The 13,182-nt window shown below is 32.9% G+C and overlaps 1 non-coding gene across 1 annotated transcript; it reads left to right on the top strand.

The window, feature by feature from the left end:
• Nucleotides 1-498: 498 nt before the first annotated feature.
• Nucleotides 499-570, top strand: Trnaa-cgc. Its single transcript has one exon. It is a non-coding gene; the product is annotated as a tRNA-Ala (tRNA).
• The last annotated feature ends 12,612 nt before the right edge of the window (nt 571-13,182 follow it).

The following is a 13,182-nucleotide window of genomic DNA, read 5'->3' as shown; positions in this document are numbered from 1 at the left end:
ACAATCTTGAATTTCAAGGAAGAACAGACTACGTTTTTTTCTTAACACATGACAAGAAAGTCGCAGGCGACAAGTAGTGTCTTGTACTGAGGACTTACTGTAAGGCTGCCTTTATTTATAAAAAAAAAAAATATGAGAACAACTGTTGAGTTTATTACCGATTCTTCTCGATGCATTTTATGAATAGGGGTTTTAGCAAAATAAAACTCGCTATAACGGATTTGAATCGCGTATATTAATTATTTTTAACATCCCGACGTTTCGAACTCTACCCGTGACCAACGCTGTAAAGTGCTCGAAACGTCGGGATGTTAAAAATAATTAATATACGCGATTCAAATCCGTTATAGCTAGTTTTATTTCAATGTGTAATCGCGAAAATTTAAGACAACATTAGGGGTTATAGCGGTTCTTCTCGATGCATTGTTGGGAGAATACTAAATTTATTTGATCTACTAAATTTGATTTAGTGCCTTATATTTAAAGATACTAATACCAGGGGGTGTAACTCAGTGGTAGAGTGTCTGCTTCGCATGCTGAAAGTCCTGGGTTCAAATCCCAGCACCTCCAAAAATCTATCGAAGTTACAACGGCTATAATTATTGTTGTTTTAGATAAAATTTGTTAAATTCAAGTATATATTTGGTATTGGAAATGATAATGGTAGAAACAGCAATCCAATTGGAATTATTTAATATTTTACTACTAAATATGAAGTCAGTCTGCAACTCATTATTCTTAAGACTTAATTGAAGGGCGAGGAACCTAGTGTAACAACAGGTACAATTAATATGACATTTTAGCTTTCAAGGTCGGTGAAGCATTGATGTGACGCAAAAAAATCTTTAAGTCTATGGGCGGTAGTGATAGTTGTTTAAAAAAAAACTTGCCAATCACGCGTCTACCTATAGCAAAATAAAAATGAGCCGTGAGTTACGTAAAGATTATCGAATAAAACTCGACTGAAACAGAAATGCAGGCCATTTGTCACGACCGGAAGCAATATCCATCAACTTCAGGTATGAAAAATAATTTATTCTTTAAAACGTCGACTGTTTGCTGTCGCTGAAGAATACGCCCCAATTCTGTCCCAATCTGTCTATCCACTCTGGCCGCGACATTGGCGTAGATATTTAATAAATAGACATTTTAAATTTAATAAAAAAAATCGTATCAGATTGTAAATTTCCCGATTTTTTTTTTGAGGCTAAGACCTCCTCTCCCATTGATGAGAAGGTTTGGAGCATATACCACCTCGCGACTCCACGGTGAATTTCACATGTGTCAGAATTTCGTTGAGACACATGCAGGTTTACTCGCGATGTTTCCCTCTACCGCCGAGCTCAAGATAATCACTAATAAGGCAATTGGCAAATGACAAAGGTATGGAAATTCAGTGGTGCATGCGGGCCACAACCACTTTACGTAGTGGGTAAAGTTATGATTTACAGTTCACGTCGCTCATAGAAATTAAAACTAACAAATGATTATATCTTACTAATTAGTTTATGTCATAGTAGTCATTCTCAATTCAAAAATTGCATCAGCCATTCAGCAATAACAACTTCCTTTTCCGCTTCTGCTTTTATTCTCAGCAGAGTCGGATTTAAAGGTCTGGAGGCCCCCGGGCCACAAAGCAGTGGGGGCCCTAGACAAACAGAAGCGTGAACAACCTTATAATTATATTATCATAAATTAATTACTTTTTTATTTCAATCAGTAAGCTATGATTTATTTACTTGTATCGGTAACTTTTAAAATATTAAATAATAACATTATTATAATTTGACTATATCTCGGTATTTGTTAACTTGCTGAAAACTGTGGCCCTCACTAATGTGGAGGCCCTCACTAATGTGGAGGCCCCAGGGCAGTTGCCCCGGTTGCCCTCCCCTAAATACGGCCCTGATTCTCAGCAGTAACAATAACATTGAAAATGCTCCTTCCGATATAACTACATACATACATTATTTGAGCTTACCTTATTTGACATAACAGACGAAGGATGGGAATGTAAAACTTATCACTACTTACACAGCAAAAATGTTATAAATTTCTTATTGACTACACAAAGTAAATTTTTAATATACTTTTACTCGTCTTGAATTACATAAGGTTCGGCCTTAGAACGTGTTAGTTTACAAACGCGCGTTATAAGTTTTGAAGGGAAATTTCAGTTTGGTTTCAGTGATACAGCAAGTGCATCGATTCGCTTGTTGTTTCAATTCAATGGAAACGCATATTTGCGGGATTGCGTGTTAGCCGAATTCAAGCATTGCTCTAAATACGCGTGCGGGTTTGACGCAGCGGTTACTGCTCATCAGCAACAATGTATCAATCGAGTCAACGGTAATTTTATTAAACGACTTCAAATGAAGTATTTGGATGAATTAAACTGCTGTTTTTTCATAAAGAGCTGAGCTCAGTTGTTATAAAGCTCGCATCTTAACCGATGATTTCGGGTTCAAAACCAGGCAAGCACCACAGAATATTCATGTGCTTAATTTATCTTTATAATTCATCTCGTGCTTGACGGTTAAAGAAAACAACATGAGGAAACCTTTGATTTCCATCAACCCGCTTTGGAATAGCGTGTAATATGTTCTAATCCTTCTCCTCAAAGGGAGAGGACGCCCAGCAGTGGGAAATTATAGGCTGTTCTTGTTGTTGTTTTATTTCTCAATCATTCACAAGCAACACGGTAAGAAATTAAAACTGCTTGTGACATATTATTTTCTTTGTAGCAAAAAGTCTGCAGACAATTTGTCAACCGTTGTATTTCCTGTCTAAATCGGATTTCGTAAAATAAACGAAAATTACAAAAACGTTATCAAAACGAGCTTTTATTCAAGTGTTCTTAAAAGTAGAAAAGAAAGTTTGAAATAAATAAATCCGATCATTTTTCTCGCATCTTAGTGAGTTTCTTGGCGGTTCTTCTCGGTAGAATTGAAGTTCCGAACCGGTGGTAGATTTACATTTAATTCAACATTATAACGCGACAGTTTATAAGTGCTTCGAAAAATCTGTTGATTTAGTTGCATTATACAGTTTATATGATATATATGTCGATAATTTTCTAATTTCATATAATGGTGAAATTTAGAACTATATCATAATTAAATATTTATACAAAATTGGAACCCAGGTGACCCAGTGGTGTCTAGAGTGTATTTTAACCGATAATTGCAGTTTCAAGCCCGAAAACAACCACTGATATTGATTTGTATATATTAATCTCGTGCTGGGCGAGTGCTACTTTAATTTAACAACATTTTATCTCAACACTTTTGACCATTGATGAATAATCTAATCAAGTTATCGTAATCATCAAAACGAATTGTCATCGGAGTTGAACCAACACGTAAAATTTCAGATTCGATTTTTATTTGCAAGATTTGTTATATACAGTGGAGCAGAGGATACTCAATAAGAGCTTGTAATATATGCTTAGCGAAGACCTACGTTATTGTAATAAAGTCACTCGGTAAACATAAATCTGCTACTTTAAGTAGTTTCGCAATAGTGACACCGCAATCTCACCTCAGAAAACAAATCATTTCATAATGATATTTGTAGAATGAAATATTAAAGGATATATGCTGTGAAATTTAATAAAAGTGGTTTAAAATATTAGAGCTAAGGTTTTGAAAAATTAATATATAAAATTGCATCAGAATACACATATTCAATAAACTCTCCATGCATAAAATTAATAAATATTTCATGGGACAATGTAATATGAGAACGAAGTGAAATATTCAATTCAAATGTCGTTACTGAATGCGGTCGGTATTGTATAATCTAAAATTCGTATTTATTATACTTTTTGATCGGTGGTGATAGGAATAGCATCCAAATTTTTGTTAACTATAATTTAAAATGGCGATAAGTGACTCGGTTACTTCTAATAATGTGTAAAATAGATAGTTCGACGAGAAAATAAGTCTCTTGATACCTCTTAATCTTCATCACCCATAGATATAAGAAGAATTAAATTAACCGACCGTAGGAAGCATTATAGCCTTTTTACACCAAAGCACCAACCTTGGGAATAATGAATAACATGTATCCTCTCTAATAAAATGTCTCGTGCCTTTTGTACACTGGGTTACTCTTTGATTTAAAACAAATACTAAATATGTCTGTTTGGGGGTAGAATATGCGATAACATTTATCTACCCAGATGGCTGAGATGGCCCAGTGGTTAGAACGCCTGCATCTTAACCGATGATTGCGGGCTCAAATCCAGGCAAGCACCACTATATATAAATAATTAGTTTGTGATTATAATTCATCTCGTGCTTGGCAGTGAAGGAAAACATCGTGAAGAAACTTGCATGTGACTAATTTCATCGAAATTCTGCCACATGTGCATTCCACCAACCCGCATTGGAACAGCGTAGTGGAATATGTTTCAAACCCTCTCCCTAATGGAAGAGGAGGCCTTATCCCAGCAGTGGGAATTTTACAGGCTATTACTTTACTTTACTTTTACTTTACCCAGATGGACTTACAACAAGCAATGTCACCAAGTAAATCTCATCACTCTCTCATTATGCAAACCTTATAAAAGTTAAGGTTAGGTTAGGTTAGGAGATCGATACAAAAAAATAATATTTTGTCTTCAAATTCATCAATAAAACATTAAATACGCTCGCAAGAGATCAATGCAGCTCCTGGTAAACAATGTATCAACAGAACGTTTTCTTTAATCATAATAACACATTTTTTAAATAACAAAATAAGCGATAACTCTAACTCATAATGTTTCCCTAGCTTATGTTTTATTATGCAGTAATGCGGTGTATTAATTTGGAGTTTTTAAAGCAATTGCTGCGTATAACAACATTTTTCATAGTAATTTAGCACGCTCCGTACTGCAAATGAATATTTCATTAGCTTACCTTTTAGGAAATTTCAATGGTTTTTTTCCGGAGAATGTAAAATACGGCTGTTATTAGAAATGAAACATTAAATTATCAGGATAGGTTAACATTTTACTAAAACTATTTATGAATACAGTCTAAATATTGAGTATTTTGCATTGTATTTTAGCCAATTAAGGTTAGCCACATGCAATTATAATTTTTATAAATAGGAGTTAATTAGAAAAATGTTGAGTAAATTTCAATATACTTCAACATACTTGTACAACCGATATGAATTTATAAACAGTAGCTCATAGTTAAAGTAGTCTTGCATTCATTAACATTACTGAATACATAAATTACTTAACAACTATTATAACCATAGTTATTATATTGGGTACGATATTCATAGTTTTATATATCAAAATATTATATTCGAAGATGAAACCAAATATTTTACGTATTGCATCTCTGGTCATGGAAGATTTAAGAAATATAATGATATATTTACTTGACCTTGAATCGAATTTAGGTGGAGTACATGATAGCATCATGGGTTGAAGAAAGCATGGAGAGGATCTAGGTAGTTTTTTTTAATATAACTTAGGTAGGCTGGGCCCTGATTCTGTATGCCACAATTCGTAACGAGTCAAAACGAGTGACGTAATTACAAACTAAGAAACGCAAACGTCTTTTCGTGACACGTATGTTATGTTCCTTTAAAATATATTCTGTATGCCATAAGAGAAGATGTCTATGTTTTTTGAGAGATTTCACAGAGTACATTCCAATTAATTTCCTTAATATTATACAATTTAACAATATCATCAAGTAGACACGGTCTGTAAAATGTAACGTGAAGGTTTTTACTCAATACTAGTTAGATAAAATCTTAAATGACAAAGATAGCGAAATCATATAAAACTCAATTACGAAAACAACAATGTTTACGAAAAATATAAAATAAAATTGCATGCAAAAGCGACCTTATCATTAATAAGGATCTCTTACATAACTTGGGGAGTTGTGCAGTTAGACTTACATGGAAAAATAGAACAAATAAATGTACATATATAATAACATTAAATTATATAATATGTAAACACCAATTAAATAAGTTAAATAAGACCAGACTCTTATAATTTAACTTTATTAAGTAGGAATTTAGAAAAAACTAAACATTTTGGATTTATTCCACAGCTGGCAAAAGTATTTTCTCACGTCGAGAAAGTGTTTCCCTGGATTCTCAATGATACGAATTCATTCAAATGTCTTGTAGAGCTCACATGAATTACAATTAATTCATAAATACATTCAAAGTCTTTCATTTTAATTGATGACCTACACTTTTTTTTAAATCGGCGGTCTTTGAACGATCCCATCCGGGTAGGTACCGCCTACCCGGTACACAAATTCTACAACCAAACAAAAATACTGAATATTATTTTAAGGGTGGTTTTTTTAATGTCAAGTGACATAAGCTGTTAGTTGGCAAGGTTGGCGTTAATATTTCTTTCAGTACCACTGTGGTGCTATATGTGATGGTGACCACTTAGCATCAGATAACCCAGTTGCATATGAAACTACTTATTTTTTTTAATTATATAAAAACGTTTACTTTACTTCCACTTATTAGATCCAACAACAACAAAAAACAACAACAGCTTGTAAATTTCCCACTGCTGGGTTAAGGCCTCCTCTCCCTATGAGTAGAAGAGTCGGAACATATTCCACCACTCTGTTCAGATGCGGGTTGGTGGAATACACATGTAGCAGAATTTCTATGAAATTAAAAACATGCAGGTTTCCTCACGATGTTTTCATTAATCGCCGAGCACGAGATGAATTATTATAAACACAAGTAAGCACATGCGTTCGTCGGTTAAGAAGCACGCGTTCTAACCACTGGGCCATCTCGGTTCATTATTAAATACAATTTTATTTAAAAACATAACCAGTCCACGTTAACATAACATACACGCCGTTTATTCGTAAGAGCTCGCGTGTATAGCGTCTCTTTGTTAAATATATTTACTATCTTACTTTTGTTTTACAATTAGCTGGCTCGAAAAATTTACCGCGATTCTTTGCACGCCTAATTCTCGCTAGAGCTTTGTTTCCGCCCTGCGCTGGTATCAGTTAATTTATTACTCCGGCTAAGTAACAGCCTTTTTTACTAATACAAGACATCTTTAGATAAATTCAAATTTAGAACAGATATGTTATTGCATGTTTTATTACTTGTATTTATGAATTGATTAGTTGATACAGAATATTAGACTTCAATTCTAGATAGTGAAAATCACTGAAAAACAAATTGAATATGCATTCCTTACTAATTTAAATTACAAGAGTTCTTCAGCGTGTATATATTAGTAGTTATCGCCCGCAGTTTCGTTTACGTTTTAAGAGATGGTCTTTAGGTATCGATTCAGTTGTTCAATCGGGAAAGATCAACAAACAGACAGAATTATAATAATTATTAAAAAACGTTTTTACACGAAACGTTTGTAGTATTAACAGTTTAGAAATGACGTCAGTAATCACACGACTCTCCGAGAACAATTTCCTTGTAATATCCGCAGAACTCGACGCCTATTTCACTCGGTCAGATTATACAGCCGCTAATTATCCGCTTAATTTATACGGATTGTTATTTCAATGTTTGTAAAATTTTATATCGATGCTCTTATACGTCACTCTAACAGCAATCTATAAATATAATAAAATTGGAGTGTCTGTTTGTAATATTAAAATAGCCTTGTTTTACTCAATGCATATGTATACATATATACACGATACATAAGTATACCAAATTAACATTTTTTACAATTTTTGTCTGTCTGTCTGTTTGCTGTTTGTTCCGGCTAAACTCTGGAACGGCTGGACCGATTTTGAGTTTCACTGGCGAATAACTGATATATAAAAATTATTATTTTACCTAAGTTAGTCCTTACAGTAACTTAGGCTAAAATAATACTTTTTTTTGTTAAATTCAAACGCGTACAAGGTCGCGGGAAGAGCTGGTTTATAATAACACTAGTTGAAAGCTTGGCTTTGCTTGAGCAAATCCGTTTTATCCTTTAATTTTCATATAACATAACTCTTTAATACAATGTGATCTGTTTTTAAATGTGGAAAAGTTTTCATCGAGTCGCGTGCACGTATTATTATTATTTGGAACACACATTCTTAACGCACCCTTAAATGTCAAACATGGCCGACCGTAATCGTTAAGGCTCTGTAATTGTGGATAGGGTCTCTCGTAGACCTGTACGAAATTATTAATGTAGATGAAACCCTACATCGAATCAAAAAACAATCGACTTGCAGAGATACGCCGTTTTGATATGGAAATTTTTATCTTTGCCATTTCATAAATTTAAATCATTTGTGAGCTAGAGATACTAAGTGGTTAGAATGCGTGCATCTTAACCGATGATTGCGGGTTCAAACCCAAGCAAGCACCACTATACATAATGTGCTTAATTTGTGTTTATAATTCATCTCGTACTCGGCGGTGAAGGAAAACATCGTGAGGAAATCTGCATGTGTCTAATTTCATGAAAATTCTGCCACATGTGTATTCCAACAACCCGCATTGGAACAGCGTGGTGGAATATGTTCCAAGCCCTCTCCTTAATGGAAGAGGAGGCCTTATCTCAGCAGTGGGAAATGTACAGGCTGTGACTTTACTTTATTACTTTTTAAATAATTTGTAAAAAATACAGTGCTAACGAAAGCATATTCAGTACAAGATTATGAAGACCATAAAAAAGCAACAAATTAATACTTGTAGACTTCCAAACAGCATAAATTACATACTTATATAATTGTAATTAACTATTTTTAAATGTTGAAAAAGAGTAACTACTGAGTTTCTTTGCGGTTCTTCTCGATAGAATCTACTTTCCGAATCGGTGGTAGCTTCACTTAAAATAGTTGTTAAATGACGATTCAAAAGTGCTTGTAAAAGTATACATGAATAAAGTATGTGTTGATTTTGATATTAAACTTTCTTGTTTTGAGGTGAGTTTCGAGTTTCTCCTTATAGAATACCTCTGCTTGTTTATTTGCATATCCTAAGCTCACGCAAAATAGCGTACGTTTCTGTTATAACAATTTAGCTCTGGTATTGTCTGGGGAAACTAAACTGTTACACGAATTTGTTAATTTAGCTTTTAAGTTTCGGTAGCAAGCACTTTGGTTCATTTTATAGAATTTTGTCTATGTTAATTATTTTCACAGTATTATTTGAAGTCGTTTATTATTTAATTTATAAAACTAAGTAGCATGCATTATAAGTATATTTAGCTTTTAACAATGAATTATTATTGATGGCTACTGATACTGGCTTTTTCATATTATATATAGTTAAATCATTGACGGTGAGCTATTTGTTTTTTAAATATGTGTAAGTTGTTACAGGTAATAACTAATATAAATGTAATGTATGATTAAAAAGGTCAACGGAAGGGGCATTTTTATTAATTACTACCTTTGTCACGCGGAGTCATGTAAAAATTCTAACAATGTTTCAATCTGTTCAAGCATTTTAAGGTTATTTTGAAATAAAAAACTCACATACATGTACATAAGATACATGGAGTTAGGGCTATGTGCGAGCCCGTGTAGGTCGGTACTACAACTTCATGCCTATATTTACACAAGGTGCCAGTGTAACTACAGGCGCAAGAAGCTTATTGTGCGCATTGATTTAAGGGATGGTTATATTACTTACAGTGCTTAATTTTGTAAGGGCGATGGCGACTACTTACCATCAGGTGGAAAAAAAAGATTTCTGTTAATATGCCACGCCTTTTTTTAACAGTCGTGTAATAATTGAGGGCTGTATAATCCGACCCAGTGTGATTGTCGTGTGGTTCTATAGCAAAGTTGTATGTTGTCTTTTTGCATCAATTTATTAACATATCAGGCGAAGTTCATAAAGTTATATTGTATGTACTTCGAGCACCTGCCACCGCCTTCGTGCCGTATAACTTTATAACAAAAACATTTGTTCTAAATTTCGCAATCGAGTATAACTGAAACCCTTATTAATACAATATTGTGTGCAAATATAAAATTAGCTGTTAGTCTTGACAACACTATACATAATATATTATTATTTTAATAAATAAGCAAATGAAAATTACAAGTGGTACAATATTAGCCTGATAAAGGTCTAGAGTCTAGACTAATATTCTAATGGTACGCACTGAACTCGATCCATTTTTATGAAAATTTAATGTGTGCTTAATTTAATTATCTGGTTTTATATATTGATGCCAATAGATGGCGTTGTTATCGGGACAAAGGAAAATTGTTACTAAATAATAATTTTTAATTTCCAATTTCACGGTTTTACTCATAGATTTGATTCGTTACATTTTCGTAGTATGAGATGAATCAATGAATGTTTTTTTAAAAAAATATTTTGATTCCAAATATAGCTTAAAAACTGCTTGCAATTTTGTTTTTGGAAGGTATGCGGTAATCGCCTGCCTATTGTTCGGAACCAATTGCCAGTTTTATTCGCACTCTTTGTTTACTATTTCGAATGAAAACTAGTTTTCGGAAGTAATGGTAATTTTTAATCAAAAACGTATTGTTAATAGTACATTGTTTACATTTCCTGGTATCTGTAATTTTTCTAGCAAATTTTTCAATGTGCAATATATTTCAGCAGACAACTCGATTCGTTGTAAGCAAAGAGTTACACTCGAACAAGCTGTTAATGACTGTCTCGGTAAGCATTCAAGCGATTAAGCGAGCGAGTGATTTCGCTGTATTTGCATAAACAAACTCCGTTCTATGAATAAAATTTGCATCTAAAATATTCTTGTCGAGTGTTTGCGTTCTTATCAAGTACCTAAAAGGCAGTTAAGAATCTATCGGATTTCATATAAATAATAAATTAACTTGTAAGAGCAGTTTGTTCGTGACACCTCTATGCATTATAAATTCTATGCTTGTATTATGAAAGCTGACTTCAAAATGGCGTCGGTTTTGTTTGCACTGAAAGCTATGTCTCGATTGATTGCAGTCACCGATCAACTAGGGTCACTCTCTACTTTCTCGTTTTACGTGCTTTTGAGGTACGGGAATAAAAGCTTTCAAGTTCTTGGATGTTACTGAGAATTAACCCATTAACATTTTATAAAGAAATAGAGCTTTTTATTAAAATTAGCATACAGCATTTCTGTAAAAAAGTTTTTTTTTATTATTGGTAACTTTTTTGATTTATTTTCTATAAATGAGACGCTTTAAGGGATTAATAAAATTATATGTTTTTCAGGCCCGTTTCAAGCCGAAATGTAACATAATGTTTTGCTCATATTAAAATAAAAAAACACGAATGCAAAAAAATCAAAACTAAATTGCAGAGAGCCCAAAATTGAATTTTTATTTAAAGCTCTGGCAATAAAAAACTGTGATACGAATAAAAATATAAAATTCTTTCATTTTCTGAAACGGAAATAAAAATATTATATATTTTTTTTGAAACTGGAACTGCTGTTCCAGTAAATATATATTTAATATATATATGTTCTAGCATTTTAACGGCTATAGAGCTTCAAACGTAAATATAATTAAATTATCTCTATGGTATTAAATAATACGTATCATACAACAAGTAAATTTACAGGAGAAGGTTTGGAACATATTCCTCCACGGATGCGGGTTGGTGGAACACACATGTGGCAAAATTTCTATGAAATTAGACACATGCAGATGTCCTCACAAAGTTTTCCTTCACCGCCGAACATGAGCTGAATTATATACTCAAATTAAGCACATGAAAAATCAGTGGTGTATGCCTTTGGGTTTGAACCGATCATCGGTTAAGATCCACGCGTTCTAACATCATACGTATCAAACTAATTTGAAAATATACTTAAGTATAAATTACTCTGATTTATAAAGTGTTATAAGCTGAAATTATTTGTTGTAACTTCATTGTTAAGTCAAATAAAAAACTACAAACGCACGGAATTCATGGCAATAAATGTAGGTTATAGGTTGCGAATTATACGGTACGTTCACTTTGGTAAAGGTTAATCTCCAAGCCCACTCACCAAATATTACAGCAACAATTGTGATCCTTGCGCGTTATTCCTTGTACCGCAGCAATAATAGACGTAACATAAGTAGCGTTCGTGAATTTTCTTCAAATCCGCCTTTTAGAGTAAAATAAAGTTAAATTTGTTTCTGACGCTTAAACGGTATAACAGTAAAACTAACTAAAGACAAATGAATTTACAGCCACTAACCGGATACGAGTCGTTGTGTAGGTAAGTGACGTCGCACGTTGGATTTTCGAATAAAACTAAATGATATTCGCAAGTGCAACTTTAAAGTTTCATAAGTTTTTATTTGTAAAGATTATTTCTCTATTTTTTTTTATTAAATTGGTGAGAAGTGTGTCTCGTAGTAGTTTATAACCACAATGGTATGTTTTCACCACCATTGATATTGACGATAAGAAATATTACATCCCTTAAACCAACAATGTGCCACCTTACCACAATCATCAAAGATTTAAGTATTTAGTAGAAGAATATAAGTTTAGCCGGCAATGCAACTGCAAACCCCCGGTGTTGCAGATGTCCATGGTAGTAATCACTTCTAATCTAATCAAGTGAGCCTCCTGCTCGTTTGCCACCTATAACATAAAAAGGAAACAAGTGATTATTTTATTTAGTTTTCTTTTCTTAAATGTGCGCATTTAATAAATACTTTCTTAATTTTTCTTTTTTAATTTCTTTCGTTCGTATTCTCACAAAGTTTTTCTTTCATCATTCATTTGAATATGTTAAAACTTTGTATAACTATTGAATATTTGGTACACTAGCATCCACGATCAAAATGGTTACGTAATATAGTATAGTTATTATTTAAAATGACTTCTAACTAAACTAACCCAAAATTACATATGTAACCAACCAACTAAAACACTTTTCTCTTTTTATATAACCAATAAAGTAAGCTGCAAGTCCTTTCTCTTGCGATATTTATATTTTTCATCTCTTATTGTCATTTGAAATATTGTCACATGCATAACTGTACAACAAGTATGTACACTAAAGTTATTAATTGCGGGATATTTACCATGTTTTTTATTTTTATTCGGTGGAGCTCGATATTTCGACATTATCTACGATTGTCTTGTTCACGAGTCTCGTGAAATGAATAAAAACATGGTAAATATCTCGCAATTAATAAAAATAACCATGTTAATTTAAAATCTTATATAGTATACACGTTTTTACTTATAAAAATTCCGAGTGGTAGATTAATAAGCAAGGATATT

Source organism: Vanessa cardui, chromosome 4 (genome assembly GCF_905220365.1).
Source record: "Vanessa cardui chromosome 4, ilVanCard2.1, whole genome shotgun sequence".
Taxonomy (NCBI): Eukaryota; Metazoa; Arthropoda; class Insecta; order Lepidoptera; family Nymphalidae; genus Vanessa; species Vanessa cardui.
This window is presented reverse-complemented; position numbering and strand designations above follow the sequence as displayed.